The 20688-nt window shown below is 48.0% G+C and overlaps 1 protein-coding gene across 4 annotated transcripts in view; it reads right to left on the bottom strand.

The window, feature by feature from the left end:
- The window catches only part of RRBP1 (ribosome binding protein 1), a 128851-nt gene that overhangs the window by 57912 nt on the left and 50251 nt on the right, over nucleotides 1-20688 (bottom strand). The window lies entirely within an intron of this gene.

Raw genomic sequence — 20688 nt, 5'->3', positions numbered from 1 at the left:
AGCCCGAAACAAGTGTGTGTCCACCCTCAGGAGAGCCAGGAAACAATATCTCTCCGTTCTCAAGACCGAACTCTCTTATCTGTCTCCCTCTTCCAAATCCTGGTGGCGTCTGGTCAAATCCGTTTCTGGTGTTTGTTCCCCCTCCATCCCCTCCCTTACCTCAAACGGCTACACAGCTGACTCCGCACGTGAAAAAGCTGAATGCCTCAACTCTGTGTTTGCCTCTAAATCTTGTGTCCCAAACCCATCCCTCTCTGTACCCACCATACCCAGTCGTACCCTGCTGCTCCTGGACTCCGTGTCCTTTCCTCCTGACAAGGTGGAAAAGTTTCTGTCAACCCTCGACTCTGATTCTGCAACTGGACCCGACGGCATCAGCCCACGGGTCCTAAAATCCTGCTCTGCTGCTCTATCTCACCCTCTCTCTGTTCTCTTCACCCTCTCTTTTGCTCAAGGTCAACTGCCATCTGCTTGGAAATCAGCCAACATCACCGCTTTGCACAAAAAAGGTGCAAAAACAGATCCTAGCAACTACAGACCAATCAGCCTTCTCCCAATTATCAGCAAAGTCATGGAATCCATCATTGCTTCGGATATGAAATCTTTCCTCTTCTCCAATGGCTTGATCTCTGATCATCAATTTGGTTTCAGACCAGGTCACTCTACTCTGGACATGCTGCTTCTGCTGTCTCAACAATGGATGGAGGTCCTCAATGCCAAACAGGAAATTAGAGCTGTCTCCCTCGACATATCACGTGCCTTCGACACGGTCTGGCACCCCGCTCTGCTCACCAAACTCTCCTCCTTTGGTATCCATGGAAATCTCCACGCATGGCTGGCGGACTTCCTCTCTAGTCGTCGTCAACGTGTGGCCCTGAATGGGTTTCTCTCATCTCCTCTTCCTGTTCAGGCTGGAGTTCCCCAAGGCAGTGTTCTGGGCCCCGTGCTTTTTCTGGTCTTCATCAATGATCTCTCTGACTCTCTCGAAAATCCTCTCTATCTCTTTGCTGATGACTCCACTCTCTGCCGCTCCATTCCTCTTCCCTCAGATCGGCAGTCTGCTGCCTCCTCACTCTCTGAAGACCTGGACAAAATCACAGACTGGTCAAACAAGTGGAACATGTCTTTCAATCCTGACAAATCTCACACTCTTACTATGTCTCTCCGAAAAGATCGACTGGACAACCCTCCCATCTACTTTCTCAACAATCCTCTCCAAGAAGTTCTGTCGCTCAAGATTTTGGGTCTCACTATCTGCCATGATCTTTCTTGGGAAAACCACATTTCCAAGCTGGCCTCCAAAGCCAGTCGCCGACTGGGCATCCTCCGTCGTGCGAAGTCCTTCCTCGGCACACCTGAGCTCCTCACCACATACAAGGCTTTCATCCGCAGCTCAATGGAATACTGTTCTCCCCTATGGGCCGGTGCTCCTGCCTCACACCTAGCTCGGCTTCACGCTGTTGAAACCAAAGCTTTCAGAATTATTGGAATCTCCCGCGATGAAGCTATCTCTGAGGGCCTTTCACTCACTCACCGCAGGCAGGTAGGTGGTCTTTCTGTCTTCTACCGACTCCTCTCCGGCCTTGCACCCCCAGCTCTCTCTGTGCTCTGTCCCCCAAATATTCCTACAGGTCGCACAAGATCTGCCAGCAACCCTCTGATGGTTAAACTGCCGAAATCTCGGCTCTCTGCTCACCTTCACTCTTTCATTCCTCTTTTCTCCCGCCACTGGAACAAACTCCCTCACTCCCTTCAATCCCACTCATCCCTCCAGGTCTTTAAAACAGCTGTTCACCACCATCTCTTATCTTCCCCCATCCAAAACCTTGATCTTTTCTACCCCCGCTAATTCACCCCAGATCCACCTTGTTTGAAATTCCAACTTCTTTCCTGGAAGTCCTGGCAGTGTCCATATGTTTTATACCTCTCCCACCGCCCCCTTCCCATGCCCCCCCCCCCAAAGCCCTCGCCCTCTCTCAGATCTCTCGATGTCTCCATGTCTCTCGGTCCCTGCTCTCAAATGTTGTGTTTGTGTCCTTCCCCCTCTCTCCCCATCTTGTCTACCGCTCCCGATGTTATATGTTTTATGTGTCGGTTTGTCTTTCTGTGTGATTAATGTTCGCTCTTTCACGAGCCTCGATCTTGTATACAAAAAATAAAAAATAAAAAATAAAATAAAATTCTCTCACGTAATTTTTTTATTGCCAAAATTCAGAAATAAAATTGTGTCCCGCAAAACTTTTGGCTTCTATCCAAAAATAATTTGAGGTGCCTCATGCCAGATATTATTGCATGCATGTGCAGAATATGAAGAAATACGTCAGGTTGTTTTAGAGTAGAGGGGCACATGACAGATACAGTCATGGCCAAAAATATTGGCACCTTTGCACTTTTTTCAAATAATGCACCATTTATTTCAGAAAATTTTTGAAATTAAAAAATATTTTGGTATCCACATATGCATTTCTTTGGTTTGCAGTGGAACAAAACAAAAAAGGTGAAAAAATGACTAAATCCTAGCTTATTCCACACAGAAATCCTAAAATGGCACGGACAATACAATTGGCACCTTTTAGAAGTTGTTAGAAATAATTAACTTGCAATGCAGTGTCAATTGCAATGCAATGCAATGCAATGAAGTGAAGTTAATTAACTTGCAATGCAATTGTGGAGACCAAATACATCAATCATCAAGCAGGTGACTCTCCTTTACTTTGGAATTGAACCCATCTGTGGTGAGTTGCAGGTGCCTGCAATATAAGAATCACTCATTCAACCAGTTTGAATAGAGAGAGGGAGTCATTCTGCTGTTTTGTGTCACTTTGTGTACCGCAATGAACATGGAGAAAAGAAAGAAAACCAGAGAATTGTCTGAGGAGGTCAGATACAAGATTGTAGCCAAGCATGGACCATCTCAAGGCTACAAGTCCATGTCCAGAGATTTTGATGTACCAGTGTCCACCGTACGCAATGTTATCAGGAAGTTTAAGGCCCATGGCACTGTAGCCAGCCTCCCTGGACGTGGCCGCAAGAGAGATCTTGATCGAAGATTGCAGCGAAGGTACGTTCAGTGGAGAAAGCACCTCAATCAACTGCCAAACAGATTCAAGCTGACCTTCAGACACAAGGTACGACAGTTTCAACTCGCACTATCTGTCGCCAACTCAATGAAAGCGGGTTCTATGGTAGGAGACTCAGGAGGACCCCACTGTTGATAGACAGACATAACAAAGCCCAACTGGAGTTTGCCAAAACACACCTGAACAAGCCAAAATCCTTCTGAGAGAATGTGCTGTGGACAGATGAGACCAAATTTGAGCTTTTTGGTAAAGCACATCATCTCTATTTTACAGAAAACAAAATGAAGCCTTCAAAGAAAAGAACACCTTCCCCACATTTAAACATGGAGGAGGTTCAGTGATGTTTTGGGGTTGCTGTGCTGCCTCTGGCACTGGGTACCTGGATACCTCTGGTACTTGAATGTGTGCATGGCATCATGAAATCAGGAGATTACCAAGGCATTTTGGAGTGCAATGTTCAACGCAGTGTCAGAAAAGCTGTGGCTCCGTCGAAGATCATGGGTCTTGCAGCAGGACAATGGCCCCAAACACACTTTAAAAAACACCCAGTAATGGTTCAAGACAAAACGCTGGACTGTTCTGAAGTGGCCAGCAATGAGTCCAGATCCAAATCCCATTGCACACCTGTGGGGAGATCTGAAACCTGTGTTCCTGAAACCTGAGTACCTGTGTTCACTGTACGCAATGTTATCAGGAGGTTTAAGGCCCATGGCACTGTAGCCAACCTCATGGCACTGTAGGTTCTATGGAGGACAGACAGAGAGAGAGACAGAGACAGAGACAGAGGCAGAGAGAGAGAGAGAGAGAGAGAGAGAGAGAGAGAGAGAGAGAGAGAGAGAGAGAGAGAGAGAGAGAGAGAGAGAAAGAGAGAGAGAAAGAGAGGGAGAAAGAGAGGGAGAAAGAGAGGGAGAAAGAGAGGGAGAAAGAGAGGGAGAAAGAGAGGGAGAAAGAGAGGGAGAAAGAGAGGGAGAAAGAGAGGGAGAAAGAGAGGGAGAAAGAGAGGGAGAAAGAGGGAGAAAAAGAGAGAGAAAGAGAGAGAGAAAGAGAGAGATGGAGAGAGTTGGAGAGAGATAAGAAAGCCCGACTGGAGTTTACCAAAACACACCTCAAAAGCCAAAATCTTTCTGGGAGAATGTCCTGTGGACAGGTGAGATCAAATTAGAGCTTTTAGGTGAAACACATCGCTGCAAAGCACAAGCATACAGGAGATTACCAAGGCATTTTGGAGCGCAATGTTCAACCCAGTGTCAGAAAGCTGGGTCTCCGACGAAGATCATGGGTCTTGCAGCAGGACAATGACCCCAAACACACTTCAAAAAGCACCCAGGAATGGTTCAAGACAAAACGCTGGACTGTTCTGAAGTGGCCAGCAATGAGTCGAGATCTAAATCCCATTGAACACCTGTGGGGAGATCTGAAAACAGCAGTTGGGGGAAGGCACCCTTCAAATCTGGGAGAACTAGATCAGTTTGCACAAGAAGAGTGGGTCAAACTGCCAGTAGAGAGGTGTAGGAAGCTCATTCATGGCTATAGGAAGCGCTTAACTGCAGTTATTTTGTCCTCCAACGGCTGTGCTACCAAATATCAAGTCTCGGGTGCCAATAGTTTTGTCAATGACATTTTTTTTTCTGCTTTAAAAGGATATATTAAGTTCTGAATCAAAAACAAAGGTTCCTGAGCCACACCAAGAAACACGATCTTGCAAATCTCAAGGCTAAACTCTTAAACCTTCCTCCATTCATGGTGGCACCTTTACATGGTTATCTTTTGTGAATACTACCCCTCTATCCCCCTCCCCACCTCAAATGTAATCCATGCAGTTCCTGGCTGAGATAAGATTAAATATCTTAAATCTAAATATCTCCTCCAAATCTCGTGGATAAAACATATCCTGCTCTGGCCCCATCTTAACCCTCGTACTGACAGGCTATGTACCATTCTCACCTGAGAAGGTAGAGAAAGTTCTGTTGAGCCTTGACCACTGGTTAGGCCACAGCCCAGATGGCATCAGTGCCCATGTTGTAAAATCCTGCTCTGCCTTTCTTGCTTCCCCTTTGTCTGCCTATTCAGTCTGTCCTCCTATTGGCTGGAAGTTAGAAAACATCACTCCCTTCATATATCTACGATAAAAGAGAGTATATAAGGTCTGTGTGTGTGTGTGGGTGTGTCGCCATTTTTCTCAGAGATGGCTGAACGGATTTTCGTCAAACTTTCAGAGGTTCATCAGTGAGTGCCTGAGAGTGTTTTAGACAAAAAGTGAGTGTTTTTTTTTTCAGTTCGTTTTTTGGGATTTTTATTTATTTAAATCGCTCTATAGTGCCTAAGTCTTTTTGATTAATGACAGTTATATACAAGTACAAATAAATAAATACAAAACAATTACCAGATATTTGAACACAAATAAATCAAACAATTCCGGAAGCGGTCGGCTTCTTCTTCCTAAACATCATCAAACTTAACTCAGAAACGTGATCATTGGTACATTCACCAGCATATATTCAACGAAAATGTAAAGTGATGATTTGACATTTGTGATGGATTCTGATTTGGACATAATTGCTTTTCCATTATATTTGACCTCATTTCAAATATGGTAATGTTTGTTTTTCGCTTGAGCAACACTGGGTACTCCAGCTATCAACACTTATATACTTTACTCGGGGTACAAATACAAATACAACTTTGTCTGGGGGTAACATAGGCTATGTGGATGCAGCCTCATGTGGGGATCTGGGGGGCTGGGGGAGGGGCGTGGCATAAATTGGGGTGGGAGGTGAATTCTCTATGTAAATGAGTACCGTGTAGCGCCACCTGGTGATGGTGGCAGAGGGCAATACAATTTTCACATACAGAGGGTAAATTTCCTTTTTTACCTGGGCAACACTGAGGTGAAAGCACTCTTTACATGGGAAAAAATTTCCTGCTTCCCTTCCCCCCCTCACCGAAAACAAACGGAGGGGCCTAGTAAAGCCACCCCCTCCCCCCCGCCCAAAGATGCATATGTAGTATATCTTTCCCCTATCCCCCCCATTCACCTCCTACTAGTATATATATATATATATATATATATATATATATATATATATATATATATATATTTATATATAAATAAATATATATACATACATACACAAACACATACATGTACATATACTTATACAGTCACGTGAAAAAGTAAGTACACCCCATGTAAAGTTTTGACTTTTTCAATATATTTCAACATACAGCTATTTGATCTTCATTTCAACAATATTGATAGATAAAGGGGATATAGTATAACAAATATCATGAAACATTTACATTTTGTCATCCATTGTATAATTCAAATAAACATAAATGCAAATTTCGCATGTGGAAAAAGTAAGTACACCCCTACATTTATCACTACTTCAAATACCTAAAATTAGAATCAGGTGCACCAGCTCAGGTGCAAATGATTAAAACATCGTTGGAGAGGATCTTGGAGGAACCTGTCTTATTTAAACCTCAGACATTTAGTTTGGTTTGCTCTTTGTTGTTGAAGTGTGCGGCGTCACCATGCCTAGATCAAAAGAGCTCTCTGAGGCCTTCAGAAAGAAGATTATAGATGCCTACGAGTCTGGGAAGGGATTTAAAAAAATCTCCAAACAATTTGAAATCAATCATTCGACTGTCCGGAAGATCATCTACAAGTGGAGAAGATTCCAAACAACTGCCAACTTGTTCAGGCCAGGCCGCCCCAGCAAGTTCAGCCCGAGAGCAGACCACAAGATGCTGAAAGAAGTCTCTAAGAACCCCAGAATGTCATCACGGGACCTACACGTAGCTCTTGCCACTGTTGATGTAAAAGTGCACGAGTCTACCATTAGAAAGAGGCTGCACAAATTTGATCTACATGGGAGGTGTGCCAGGAGGAAACCTTTGCTGTCCAGAAAGAACATCAGGGCAAGACTAAAGTTTGCTAATGAACACCAAGGCAAAGACCAGCACTTCTGGAACAATGTGCTCTGGACAGATGAGTCAAAGGTAGAGCTATTTGGCCACAGTACCAAAAGACATGTTTGGCGAAAACCAAAGGCAGCATTTGACCACAAGAACCTGATACCAACTGTAAAGCATGGTGGTGGAAATATTATGGTTTGGGGCAGCTTTGCTGCATCAGGGCCTGGGCAGCTCACCATCATAGAATCCACTATGAATTCTTCATTGTACCAGAGGGTGCTTGAGGATAATGTGAGGCCATCTGTCGGAAAGTTGAAGCTCAACCGAAGGTGAACCTTGCAACATGACAATGACCCTAAACATACCAGTAAATCCACCAATGAATGGCTCAAAAGAGAGAAATGGAGGGTTCTGGAATGGCCAAGTCAAAGCCCGGATCTAAATCCCATTGAGATGTTGTGGGGGGATTTGAAATGAGCTGTGCATGCAAGAAACCCCTCAAACATCGCACAGCTGAAAGAATTCTGCATGGAGGAGTGGGCAAAAATTTCTCCCAGTTGATGTCAGAGACTGGTAGACAGTTATAAGAAACGCCTACTTGAGGTTGTTTCTGCCAAAGTGGGCAATACCACGTGTTAGAGCCAAGGGTGTACTTACTTTTTCCACATGCGAAATTTGCATTTATGTTTATTTAAATTATACAATGGACTACAAAATGTAAATGTTTCATGATATTTGTTTTATTATATTACCTTTATCTATCAATATTGTTGAAATGAAGATCAAATAGCTGTATGTTGAAATATGTTGAAAAAGTCAAAACTTTACATGGGGTGTACTTACTTTTTCACGTGACTGTATGTATGTATGTGTGTGTGCGTGTGTGTGTGTGTGTGTGTGTGTGTGTGTGTGTGTATATGTATATATATATATATATATATGTAGGGAGCTATTATGCCCCTCCCCCTTTGTTATTATGCTGCTTTACCAATTACCAAGTATAACCAATTATATGTTCTGTTTTGCCTTATTGCTGGACTCTTTATAATACTTTAAATCCTTTCTTGTGCATTGAGGATGTGTAATATCCTAATAAGGAGTTCTTTCCTGTGTGCTCTTGGCCTGCGTGGGCACAATCTCTCAGTTCTCCTTCCTGGCCTTGGCTATAGCTGTTATCTCTTTGCCTCCCTCTAGACTTTGCCAATATCCTGTAAGTTGACAGTTTTATGAGTATCCCCTCCCTTTGTTCTTTCTCAAACAAATTTCTTTACAGAAAGTTGTAAACATGTTGCCACATATGGCTGACCATCTTCTTATCTGAGTTAACCTATGAGTGGCCTTGATGAGCTTCCTCTAACTAACTGAACAACAGGATGGGACTATGGTGGGAGGACCAATGAGCCCATTCTGGGACCAATGAGCCCATTCTGTCTCTGTATCTTGTGAGCTAACCCCACCCCTGATATTCCTTATATAAAGCAAGGTTTAATTGATTCATTTCAGAGCATCTTGTTGTACTGTTGGTCATTTCTTGTGAGTTTCAGTACAACTTTTGCTGTCCTCAAGCTTGTGTACTCGAGTTCTAATAAATATATCCGTTGCTCCTTTCCTCTGAGTCTTCTGAGTCCCAAGTTCTAAGTCTCAATCCGACAACTGGTGGCAGCGGTGGGATCAGTCTGTGCAGTCCGGGACGCGGTCCCAGGCAAGTGAGTGGTGAGAGACCAGCTGGCAATTGATCCGGGTCAGGTGAGCTGTGGTTTTCTTTTGTTTTTCCTTTTTAGCCTGGGGGTCAGTCCAAATTGTAACCCACTCTCTCTTGCTCGGTTGCCGTTTGTTCCGTTCCCTGCTCATACCTGTTCCACGAACCTAAATTTAATTACGGACCGCTTGGGTCCTGGAGCAGCTGATTGTTTATGGACTCGTCAGGGTAACGTTACGTAAGGGAAAGTGCCTCACGTTGGGCGCCTAAGGTTTTTGAAATTATAAGTAAGACTAGAGGTATTACATGGGCGTAGGACGCCAGGAGAGTACTGTAAGGTTAAGTTAGACGGCTGTGTAGGCGGACGAGCCTCTCAGGAGAGTTAGGTAGTGCAGCCGTACCGCGAGGCGGACGATCCTCACGAGTACAAGGCCGCGAGTTAGGTAGACAGTTATACCGCGAGGCGGACGATCCTCACGAGTACAAGGAGAGTTAGGTAGTGTAGCTGTGCCGCGAGGCGGGAGATCCTCACGAGTACAAGGCTACGTCGGTAAACTAAGGTTTCTTAGGATGGGTAACAGTATGGGTAATAAGACAGTAAAGGCAGGTGAACCGCTTAGACATACCCCAGCATTTTTTATGTTTCGGAGGCATGGCTATGATGCTGTGAGACCAGGGAAGTCATGGGTTGCGCTGACGAAGGATTTAGGAGAACCGTGGCCCGAAGGAGGGTCTTTTGCGCTGGAAAAATTGGACGTGTTGTATGAGACATTAGACAAGTTTGAACAGACCACGAAACACTTCCCGCCGGACTATTGGAAAGTCTTTGGCTGGTGGAAGGAAGAAGCGATGAAGCGACACGCAAAGTCAAAACAGGCCAGCTTGGCTGGTGAGGTAACAAAACTCAAGGGCCTGAGGAAACAGGCGAATAAAGAGCAGGATGAAGCGCTTAAGGAAATAGAAAAGCAGGCCAACGCGCGACTGATGTCGCTCGTTGAAAACCCAGCCCCCGCGGTAGGGGAGGTAGCGACCAATCTACCCTCCCCAGCCCCAGACCTAACCCCTGTCCCGGGGTTTCAGGCACCACCTATCCTTTCTGCGCCCCCGCCACCACCTCCCTATAACCCCGCTACCATCGCGCCCCAGATACCCCAGAACCACCCGAGCCAGGGAAGACCGTTTGCACAACTTGGGGCTAACGGAATAGATGACGGGACTGACATCGCAGGGTTCCCGCCACCGATAGGACCGGATGGGTTATACCCCTCACTGGTAGGCTGTAATGGGAAAGAGACCCCACAAACTACCCCATTGGAATGTCAGGAAATAGAGGGAAGGAAAACATTGTGCCCCCTACAAGTTATCGGAGTTGACGCAGCAGGTCATGGGGTTCGAGAAAGGGTACCATGGAAAGAATCCTCCTTAACGGTAATGCGGGAAAGGATTCAACATTTGCTTATTGAGGATCCACGGCAGGTAGTGCCAACCATGACGAATTGGTTTTTAGCTGGCGAGTGCGACTATCGAGACATAACTCATATGGGAGTATCCGTGCTCCCACCCAAGGTATGGGAAAGGGCTAGACAAAGAGCACACTGGCCGCACGACGACCCAAGGGCGGCGGGTGCAAACCCCCAGATAACACTAGTGCAATGGGAGGCACTGAAGGTCCGGCTGCTGGGTGCCATCGAACATGCGCTGTTGCCAGCAGGGGGTCCGGATTGGGGAAAAATCGGGGCCATAAAACAAAAACCAGGAGAACCAATTGGAGAGTACCGAGAAAGGTTGGAAAAGGCCATCGCGCGCTGGGGAGGACTGGGTCCGATGCAGCTGGTAGGGCTACCTCAACCATTGGTAAATCAATATCTAATCGAGGGGCTTCGGCCGATATTAAAGAAACAGGTGCAGTCCGTCCTCTTCGGCTGGAAGGGAATGACAACTAACGAATTATGCGACAAACTGGAACAATGCCCGGGCTCCTCCCTAGAGGAGAAGAAGGATATTAAGGAGGAGATATTGCAAATGTATGTTCAGGAGAAACGGGCTCAGTTTAATCAAAATAAGAAGGGGGATCAGAGTCAGGACTACATACGCGAACAGTGCCAGAAGTGGGGACCTGTTCGAGGTTTAGAGGAACATAGGAGGAGTTGTTATCCTCTTTTCTATAAGGGCCAATTCCCCAACGGAGAGTGGATCCACAACGAAAATGAAAACTGCGACGGTTGTACTGAGGAAGACTTTGGACTAATTAATATGAACGAGGTAAAACAACAATGGACAATACCACCTCCTCTTCCCCCTCCTCCTCAAAACCCTCAAACTTGGACTGCGCAAGGGCCCCCTCCCCAAAATTGGTACCCACCAAGACCCCTTCTCCAAACCCCCGGACCACCCCCCAATAGTGGGATGCAGAACGGATCAAGGGGGAACTGGGCCCCGCCTCGGGGTCCGCCGCAATGGCAACCAGTAAACCAGTCACAGTGGGGAGCGCCAGAACGCCGGCTGGGTGGAAGGGGAGCTGTAGGGGGACGACCTATGCCCTCCGCACCACCGGTTCCACAGGAACCGTGCTTTTATTGCAAGCAACTGGGACACTGGAGAAGTAATTGCCCAAGTGCTGCTCGTAAGGGGTTTTCGCCCCAATACAATAGAGGGGCCTATTGACGGGACGCTGGCGGGTCGCCCAAGGAGTGTCCTCTCTTGACCATGACACCGGCAGAGGAACCAACCATGATGTTGGACGTGGAGGGAAGACAATTAGAATTTCTCGTAGATACGGGTGCGACTCGCAGCACAATTAACAAGGGGCAATTGCCCTCTTTGCGCCCTACGGCCAGGAACGTTCAAATACTGGGTGTTTCGGGTTTACCCCAAGCGCTTCCTATTTCGGAGGAAGTGCGAGTAACATGCGGCCCGCTGGAGGCTAAACATGCTTTCTTGATGACCACTACCGCCCCGACCAATTTGTTGGGACGGGATTTATTGTGCCGCTTGGGCTGTCAAATTTCATGTACAGAGGAGGGAGTTTTCGTAGACGTCGCGGAATCTAAACGCGACTTGGTAATGACGGCATTGTCTCGGCCCGGCCCCACCGTGTATTGGTGGCGCATGGATGAAGGGGCTCTGGCTACGTGGACGCATATCATAGATAATGTGTGTTTGGACAATTCAGTTCTGCGAGATTGGCTACAGCTGCACCAAATTTCGATAAAAAACGTGAAGGATAATCCACCCCATTGCACCGCGTACTATGATGCAACGGGCGACGACGAGAATTATCGAGAGAAGGTTAAGGAAAAACTGGGCGAGCGCACGCCTATACATTTATCACGAATGTGGATCGGCCGTGAGGGAATAGGAATCGAGGCAGTCCTAACCTCGAGTCAGCGTGCGTTGACCCAATACCCCGAAGGAGCGGCCGCCCATGTTACCCTCACCACTGCCAAGGGCTGGCCGCCGGAAAGTGTAGGTTGGATGGTAGGGAGGTTACGAGAAGTTCCCTTACAAGGTTATCGGAGTAAGAAAGGCCGCTGGACTTTGAAACGGCTCCAAAATGGCGAAGGGTTCTCAATTGACTTCAAGACACAACGGAGGGATGGAGTGTTCGAAGCAACAGAGTTGCCTCCTAAGGGCACCTATGCCATGAGGACAGTGCTGACGGATCCGGGTGAGTCAGATTACCTCCTAGCGGAGGTGCCAGACAATTTATGGCCCAAAAGCGACGGTGAGGTTGGACGGATGCGAGACGCCGAACCTCTAGTGATAGCAGTGCAGCCGGGGATGCGCTTGCCAAATGTAAAACAGTATAAGCTACGACCTGAGGCCGACGTAGGCATAGCACCAGTAATTCAATCCCTAGTGGAACAGAAAATTATTGTGGAAACTAACAGCCCATGTAATACCCCAATTTTGCCAGTGAAAAAGCCGTCAAAGGACAAATGGAGGTTTGTACAGGATTTAAGGGAGGTGAACAAGGTGATACAGGGCATACACCCACTAGTTCCAAACGGAGAAACCCTCATGATGTCAATTCCGCCGGACGCAACATACTTCACGGTCATCGACCTTTGTTCTGCGTTTTTCTCGGTGCCCATCGCGCCTGAGTCACAATACTTGTTCGCTTTCACCCATAGGGGGCGCCAGTATACTTGGACAGTACTACCTCAGGGGTTTTCAGATAGCCCCACTCTGTTTTCCCGGGCGCTGCACCGCGACCTGGCGGATGTGGAATTGAAGGGAGGGTCAGTGTTGCTGCAATACGTTGACGATTTGTTGATTTGCTCCCCTTCAAAGGAGGCGTGCGAAATGGATTCCTTGGCCCTATTAAAGGCCTTGGCGGCCAAAGGCCACAAAGTAGGCAGACCAAAACTTCAGTTTGTGCGGCAGGTTGTAACTTACTTGGGACACGCCATTTCGCACGGAAAACGAGAATTGGATGCTGGACGAGTGACCGCTATTATGGAGCTGCCTCGCCCTCGTTCGCAACGGCAACTGCTGCGCTTCCTAGGTATGACGGGATATTGCCGCACTTGGATACTTGATTTTGCGCTGCTGGCCAAGCCACTATACGAGGCAACCAGATCAACCGCTTCGGACGAATTGGTATGGACACCAGAATTGAGGCGATGTTTTGACGGGCTAAAACAGGCGTTGGTCACGGCCCCGTCATTAGGACTCCCGGATTATGCGAAACCATTTACCCTTTACACTCACGCCGTGGGGGGTTTCGCCCAGTCAGTTTTGACACAGACTCACGGGGATAAGGAGCGGCCGGTGGCCTACTTCAGTAAAAGGTTAGACCCGGTCGAACGAGGGTTTCCGGTGTGCCTGCAAGCCGTGGCAGCGGCCAGGTATGCAGTAGAAAGGACAGCGGACATCGTTATGGGACACCCAGTAAAGCTACGGGTACCGCATTGCGTCACTTCGCTGTTGTTACAGCGAAGCACACAGCATTTGTCTAACACTAGATTAATGCAATACGAATCCGCACTGATCACTGCAGCCAACATCACGATCGAACGTTGCACGACACTCAACCCAGCCTCACTGATGCCCACTCCTGGGGAGGGCGAACCCCATGTGTGCGCCGACGTTGTGCAGCTAGTCTCCACAGTGCGATCGGATTTAAAGGACAATCCCTTAGAATATCCCGACTGTACATATTATGTCGATGGATCAGCTAGGCGCGCATGGGACGGGTCCCTGTTGTCCGGGTACGCCGTGTGCTCGGATAGCGAAACGGTAGAAAGCGGGCGTCTTCCTCCTACATTTTCCGCACAGCAGGCGGAGCTGTGCGCCTTGACCCGAGCGTGCAGCTTGGCGGAAGGCCTTGCCGCCAACATTTACACAGATTCGGCCTACGCTCACGGCGTAGTCCACGATAAAGGAGCCATCTGGAAGATGAGAGGTTTTCTCACATCTGCCGGTTCAGTGATAAAGAACGGCGCGTTGGTAGAAGAGCTCCTCCGAAGCATTTTACTTCCCCGCGCTATCGCGGTAATTAAGTGTCGTGGCCACCAAAGGGCGGACACTGACGTTGCCCGGGGCAATGCAAGGGCGGACGAGGCGGCAGGAAAGGCCGCCAACCAACAGATAGAACGCAACATGCCGATGGTGACACGAGCACAGAAGACAGCCGCACAGATTGCTGACATACCGACTGCGGGACCACCCGCCACACCAACTAAGGACGATATCATAAATTTGCAAAATGCTGCACCGACGGCCGAACACGAGGTCTGGCTCAAACGAGGAGCGATACGCCCTGGGCCAGGGGAAATGTGGACCCTTGATGAAAAACCTATAGCACTCCAGGCTTTACTGCCTTGGCTGGCACGCATGGCTCATCAGAATGGTCATGTGTGCCAGAGGGGGGTGATGGGACAGATAGACTACACTTGGGCAGCGCCAGGACTGTCACGGATTGTATCCGAAGTGTGCCGATCGTGCGTGGTCTGCCAGCAACATAATAGAGGGGCGCCGCCGAGACATGCACATGATGGGGGACGGCCCCCGCCTAGTGGGCCGTTCGCAACTATCGAGTTCGATTTTACAGAATTGGAACCAAGTATGTCGTTTCGTTATGTGTTGGTGATCATAGATACGTTCACCAAATGGGTCGAAGCATACCCATGCGTCAAGTCCGATGCTCCGACAGTAGTGAAGCGCCTCGTGCGGGATTTTATGTGCAGATTTGGCATTCCCCAGATAATTTCGTCAGATCAAGGGGGCCATTTCACGGCGCAGGTGGTTAAGGGCATCCTGAAGGCGTTGGGCGTTAAACAATCCTTCCATTGCGTTTACCACCCACAGTCATCGGGACTTGTGGAACGAACGAACAAGACGCTAAAGAATAAACTAGCGAAACTTTGCGCAGACACAGGCTTGAGGTGGCCAGAGGCTCTTCCGCTTGCATTGATGAGCATTCGTTCCACCCCGGGTCGCACTACGGGCCTTTCCCCCCACGAAATATTAATGGGACGACCTATGAGCTTGCCCGTTTCAGCACCAACAGACATGTCCACCCTTGCTTTGCCAGTAATGGATGACATGCTTTTGAGATTTTGCATAGGCTTGTCCAATGTGGCACGCAGCATTCATGCTCGAGTACGAGAGGCGCTGCCTGAACCAATAGGCCACGCCATCCACAACTTCCAGGCCGGCGACTGGGTGCTCGTAAAGCACTTCACCCGCAAGGCTGCTTTGGAGCCATGGTGGAAGGGACCATTCCAGGTGCTACTGGTCACACCGACGGCAGTCTTCTGCGAGGGTAAACCTTCATGGATCCACGCCACCCATTGTAAGTTGTCCATTCCCGCACCACAAGTCACACAAGACACCACACCTCTCACTACTGAAGACACCACACCTCTCACTACTGAAGACACCGCACCTCACACTGCTGAAGACAATGCTCCGTCTAGGGCACCACAGTCTCCTAAGGGCGGCGATGACGGTCATGATGATGGGAACTCTGGGTAGCTGCCTCAAACCCCCTGCCGGAGATAGGCTCTTGAACTTCGAACTATCGAGAAAGGACCTCCCCAAGTACCCAGGACCCGACAACTATTCAGCATTTCCCCTCTACCCCGTCAAGTATATAACGGCTCGCTGGGGAGACAAAATAGCGGTGAATTGCTGTAACCTGGAAACAAGCTTTAAGTGGTTATCTGTAAGATGGGTGGAAGCTATAGTGGTACACAATAACACACCACAGGCACGCATGACAAGTACACGCCTAGTCCTGACTAAGGTTAGGAAAGTGGAAAATGGAACATATGGGAACATAAGCAGCCGATATGCCCCAGGATATGGATGGGGCAAGGGCATTGAGAATACTACCCTCATGTTGCATTATACCCCCATTGGTCCGGATACAACAATGATACTTGAATGTGGAATATGGCCCCCTCGCACGACAATCCCAAATGGAACTGCACCCTACTTATGACCTAGTTGCGCCGCTTACGTCATCAAAACCCCGCCTGCCCAGGAAGTAAGAAGGAAACCAGAGGAGAACACATACTGGAAGGTCGCACGGCATATGGCCACATTACAGAATAGGACACGGTGTTGGATGTGTATGCACCTTCCCCGCACCAGCACAGCAGGAATACCAATGGTAGCGTTACCCCTATCACTCAATGATTTGTGCTCAAAGCCACTAGACACCAAATGCCTTAGTACAACCCTGACAAGCCAAGGTTCTGACGGAACCGCGTGTAAACGAGTTTTCCAGTACTCGCCCCCCATCCAGTCCCGACACTTTGAGGAACGTCCGGCGCCGGTTTGGGTTAAGCCGGCTATGGGGGCCCTCTGCTTAGAAGGAAAGGGCCAAATAACGGTAGGCAAATCTGTGTGTAGAGATACCCTCCTCGCGGACCCTAGGGAAGGGAAACACATGCTGTTAGTTAATGTTACAAGTTCGCCCTTACATAAACTCACACACCTCCAGTTGGCATGGGAAGGGGTAAACGGAACGAACACTATCGCAGACCTTCGCACTTACATGACCACTCATTTAGTGGCTCCACATGGAACCATGTTTGTATGCGGGAACAAAGCTTACCCGTATTTACCTGATAATTGGGGAGGAAGTTGCTATTTAGGATCAGTTTTCCCAGAAATGGAAATGCGACCACACTTGTATAATACCCCTGCACTCATAAGGACACCGCGAAGCACCTATTGGAACGACGACGGCACCACCACCTTACATGGCGCTGGTTGGGAAAAGGCCGTTAGTTTCTTTTTCCCATGGGCTGGGACGGTCATGAGCAGTTACCGCATTGACAAAATTGCGTTAATCTTAGAAACTGTGGCCAACGCCACCGCTACAGCACACGACGAAATGTTGGACACAGTCGTCCACCTGCGTACAATGGTTATGCAAAATAGGGTTGCTTTAGATATGCTATTGGCAGAACGAGGAGGGGTATGTGGGATAATTGAGGGTAGATGTTGCACTTTTATTCCTGACCCCTCACAGGGCGTCAGTGCTGCTATTATAAGGTTAAGGGAAAGCGCTCATACATTGACAAGGGATCGAATGGATCGGGAAGCCTCCCACCAGTGGCTTACCGACTGGTTCAAAGGGTGGACAGGCACTATTGTAAAGTGGGTACTGACCGCCTTGGCAATAGTCCTTGGAATCGTGGTCAGTTGTGTAATAGTCAAGGCTTTAGTCCTTGCGTGTGTGAGAAAGTTTTCCACAGGATGGACATTGAAGACGACAACAGAAAAGGCCATGGTGATGCTCGAAAAACTGACCGCGGGTCCAGATGACACACGGGCCGTCGACGTAATTGCAGACCGCGGATCCTGGAACGACGACCCGAACGAGACACTGGGCCGCGACAATGAGATCTCCGCTTCCGAAGATTGTTCTTCCATTGTTGATGTTACCGATAATGATGTCGAGTACACTTATGCGGACCTCGAAGCATTTCAGGCTGCCAGGAGGCCGTTTAAACTGGGCCCCAACACGTCGCATGAAGAAATCGACGAGTTCCTGAAGGACTCCTCTCGTTTCTTCTCGATGTGCCAGGCCGTGAATATCGGTGGCCGTCCACGCCGCAGGCCTACGCCACCTAAGAATAATGTTACTGATGATGTTACCAATGATGATGTGGGCCACTTGCGAGGGTCCCCGACTGATGTTTATATTTCAATGCAGGCTTTGCCTCTCCATGTTTCACGAGCTCACCTTTATGTCTCACAAGCCCACAGTAAGTCAAACGCCACTGACCCAATCCGGGATTTGGACCCAGCTGCTAACCCAAGCCCGGATGGAGAGGAACTCGATCGTGGAGATACTCTGAGTTCCGAATCTGATTGTTTTGGAGATACGCCCGTGGATAACAGCGATGCAAGCAGCATCGCCTCGGACGATCTCGACTTTGACCCAAAGGAAGTTTCTCTCCCACCTTTGGACCGTTATGCTTTATTTCATGGCCATAGGTTTGAGCCACCTGATACTGACGATGTTGCGTCTTCCCCAGATCACCAGCATGTAAGAGACCTCATGGACATGAATATCGATCGAGCGCTGACGATCTCCAAGGATTTCACCTGGGGAAGCCTGGGCGAGCTCCAGTTGGGGAGGAGTCCGGCTGCACCTCTGTGGACGAAGGGTGGGTCGGAGATCTTCCTGGGTGTGGACCCCGGTGGAACCAGAGGTCTTCGTTGGGGATCTGACACGCTATTCGATCTTCATGTCTCTACGGTCTCACCTCATACACCCATCTACACCTGACTTACATCATACATCCACTAACACCCACTTACACCCAGACGCCCACGGATCTTCCTGCTGAGTGCGATGTGCGGTACGGGGTACGGGACATGCTCACTGGGCGGCATCCGTGCGGTATGTTTAGTGAATCTTTTACACTGTCTGTCTCACCTCTTTTGGAGGTTTTTCCTTTATGCCATTTGTTCACCCTGCTTCTACGGCCTTACAGTGCATACTCACATACAGACGCGAATCATCCTACTGAGTGTGTGTGGTGCTTTGGTACGGGACATGCTTACGGGGCTGCCTTCGCGTGATATGTTGAATGATTTTTGATTACTTTGTTTCTGCTTTTTGAAATAAAGGCCTTTGATTGGCTCGTAGATAACTTTGTATCTTAGATCCAAAAGGGCGGTATGTAGGGAGCTATTATGCCCCTCCCCCTTTGTTATTATGCTGCTTTACCAATTACCAAGTATAACCAATTATATGTTCTGTTTTGCCTTATTGCTGGACTCTTTATAATACTTTAAATCCTTTCTTGTGCATTGAGGATGTGTAATATCCTAATAAGGAGTTCTTTCCTGTGTGCTCTTGGCCTGCGTGGGCACAATCTCTCAGTTCTCCTTCCTGGCCTTGGCTATAGCTGTTATCTCTTTGCCTCCCTCTAGACTTTGCCAATATCCTGTAAGTTGACAGTTTTATGAGTATCCCCTCCCTTTGTTCTTTCTCAAACAAAGTTTCTTTACAGAAAGTTGTAAACATGTTGCCACATATGGCTGACCATCTTCTTATCTGAGTTAACCTATGAGTGGCCTTGATGAGCTTCCTCTAACTAACTGAACAACAGGATGGGACTATGGTGGGAGGACCAATGAGCCCATTCTGGGACCAATGAGCCCATTCTGTCTCTGTATCTTGTGAGCTAACCCCACCCCTGATATTCCTTATATAAAGCAAGGTTTAATTGATTCATTTCAGAGCATCTTGTTGTACTGTTGGTCATTTCTTGTGAGTTTCAGTACAACTTTTGCTGTCCTCAAGCTTGTGTACTCGAGTTCTAATAAATATATCCGTTGCTCCTTTCCTCTGAGTCTTCTGAGTCCCAAGTTCTAAGTCTCAATCCGACATATATATATATATATATATATATATATATATATATATATATATATATATATATATATATATATATATATATATATATATATATATATATACTTGGCAAAAAAAGAAACGCAAGTTGATAAGACGCATTTTTAAAATGTGCATTGTTGTGCACAAATTTATCATGCATCCATCTATTATTATCAATGACAAAGATTTGTAATACCATTTTAAGCACCTGTATTTTCAACCACATTTCTTGAGCGTCATGCCTCACTGAACCACCACAATGGGGGTTGAATGGATTTTCAAACAATCACTTACTGTGGCTTCCAAGGCTAAATTGCACAACAATGTTGATGTTCTATGGTCCATGGAGGCTTGAACCGAATTCACTCAGCAGACGACAATGCCACGACTAAGTCAGTATGACCGGGCCCGCGCAATTGGAATGCTTGATGCGGGCATCTCAGCTAGGGATGTGGCCGCACATCTCCAAGTGCACGAATCAACCATAAGCAGGCTCAGACGTCGTTGAGACACTGGAAGTGTGGCAGATCGTCGGAGAAGTGGTAGACCGCGAGTGACGACGCCCATTCAGGATCGTTACATCGTTCTGCAGCACCTCCGTGATCGACATCGCAACGCAGAAACCACCGCAAGGGAGACGCCTGGGCGTACGAACAACAGGATTTGTGCTCAGACTGTCAAAAATCGGCTTCGTTCTGTAGGACTTAGGAGCAGACGCCCTTACAGAGGTCTCCCACTGACAGCCGATCGTCGTCGCCGTAGGTTGGTATGGGCCCGCCAACACCGTGACTGGACGCAGAGAATGTGGAACCAGGTGTTGTTCTCGGATGAGTCACGATTTCGCGTAAGCAATAATGACGGATGGGTACGAGTTTACCGTCGTCGTGGTGAGCGACTTTTTGACTAATGTCGTGGAGCTGGACAGGTGGGGAGGTCCCAGCATTATGATATGGGCCCGTATTACAGCAAATGCCCATACTGAACTGATAGTCATCGATGGTAACCTCAATGCCGAGAGATACCGGGATGAAATTTTGGAGCCTGTAGTGAGGCCATTTCTGGATGAACATCCGAACATAGCCTTGTTTCAACAGGACAATGCGCGACCTCATGCAGCA

The sequence above is a fragment of the Myxine glutinosa genome, chromosome 9 (assembly GCF_964187855.1).
Source record: "Myxine glutinosa chromosome 9, kmMyxGlut1.1, whole genome shotgun sequence".
In the NCBI taxonomy this organism is placed as follows: domain Eukaryota; kingdom Metazoa; phylum Chordata; class Myxini; order Myxiniformes; family Myxinidae; genus Myxine; species Myxine glutinosa.
This window is presented reverse-complemented; position numbering and strand designations above follow the sequence as displayed.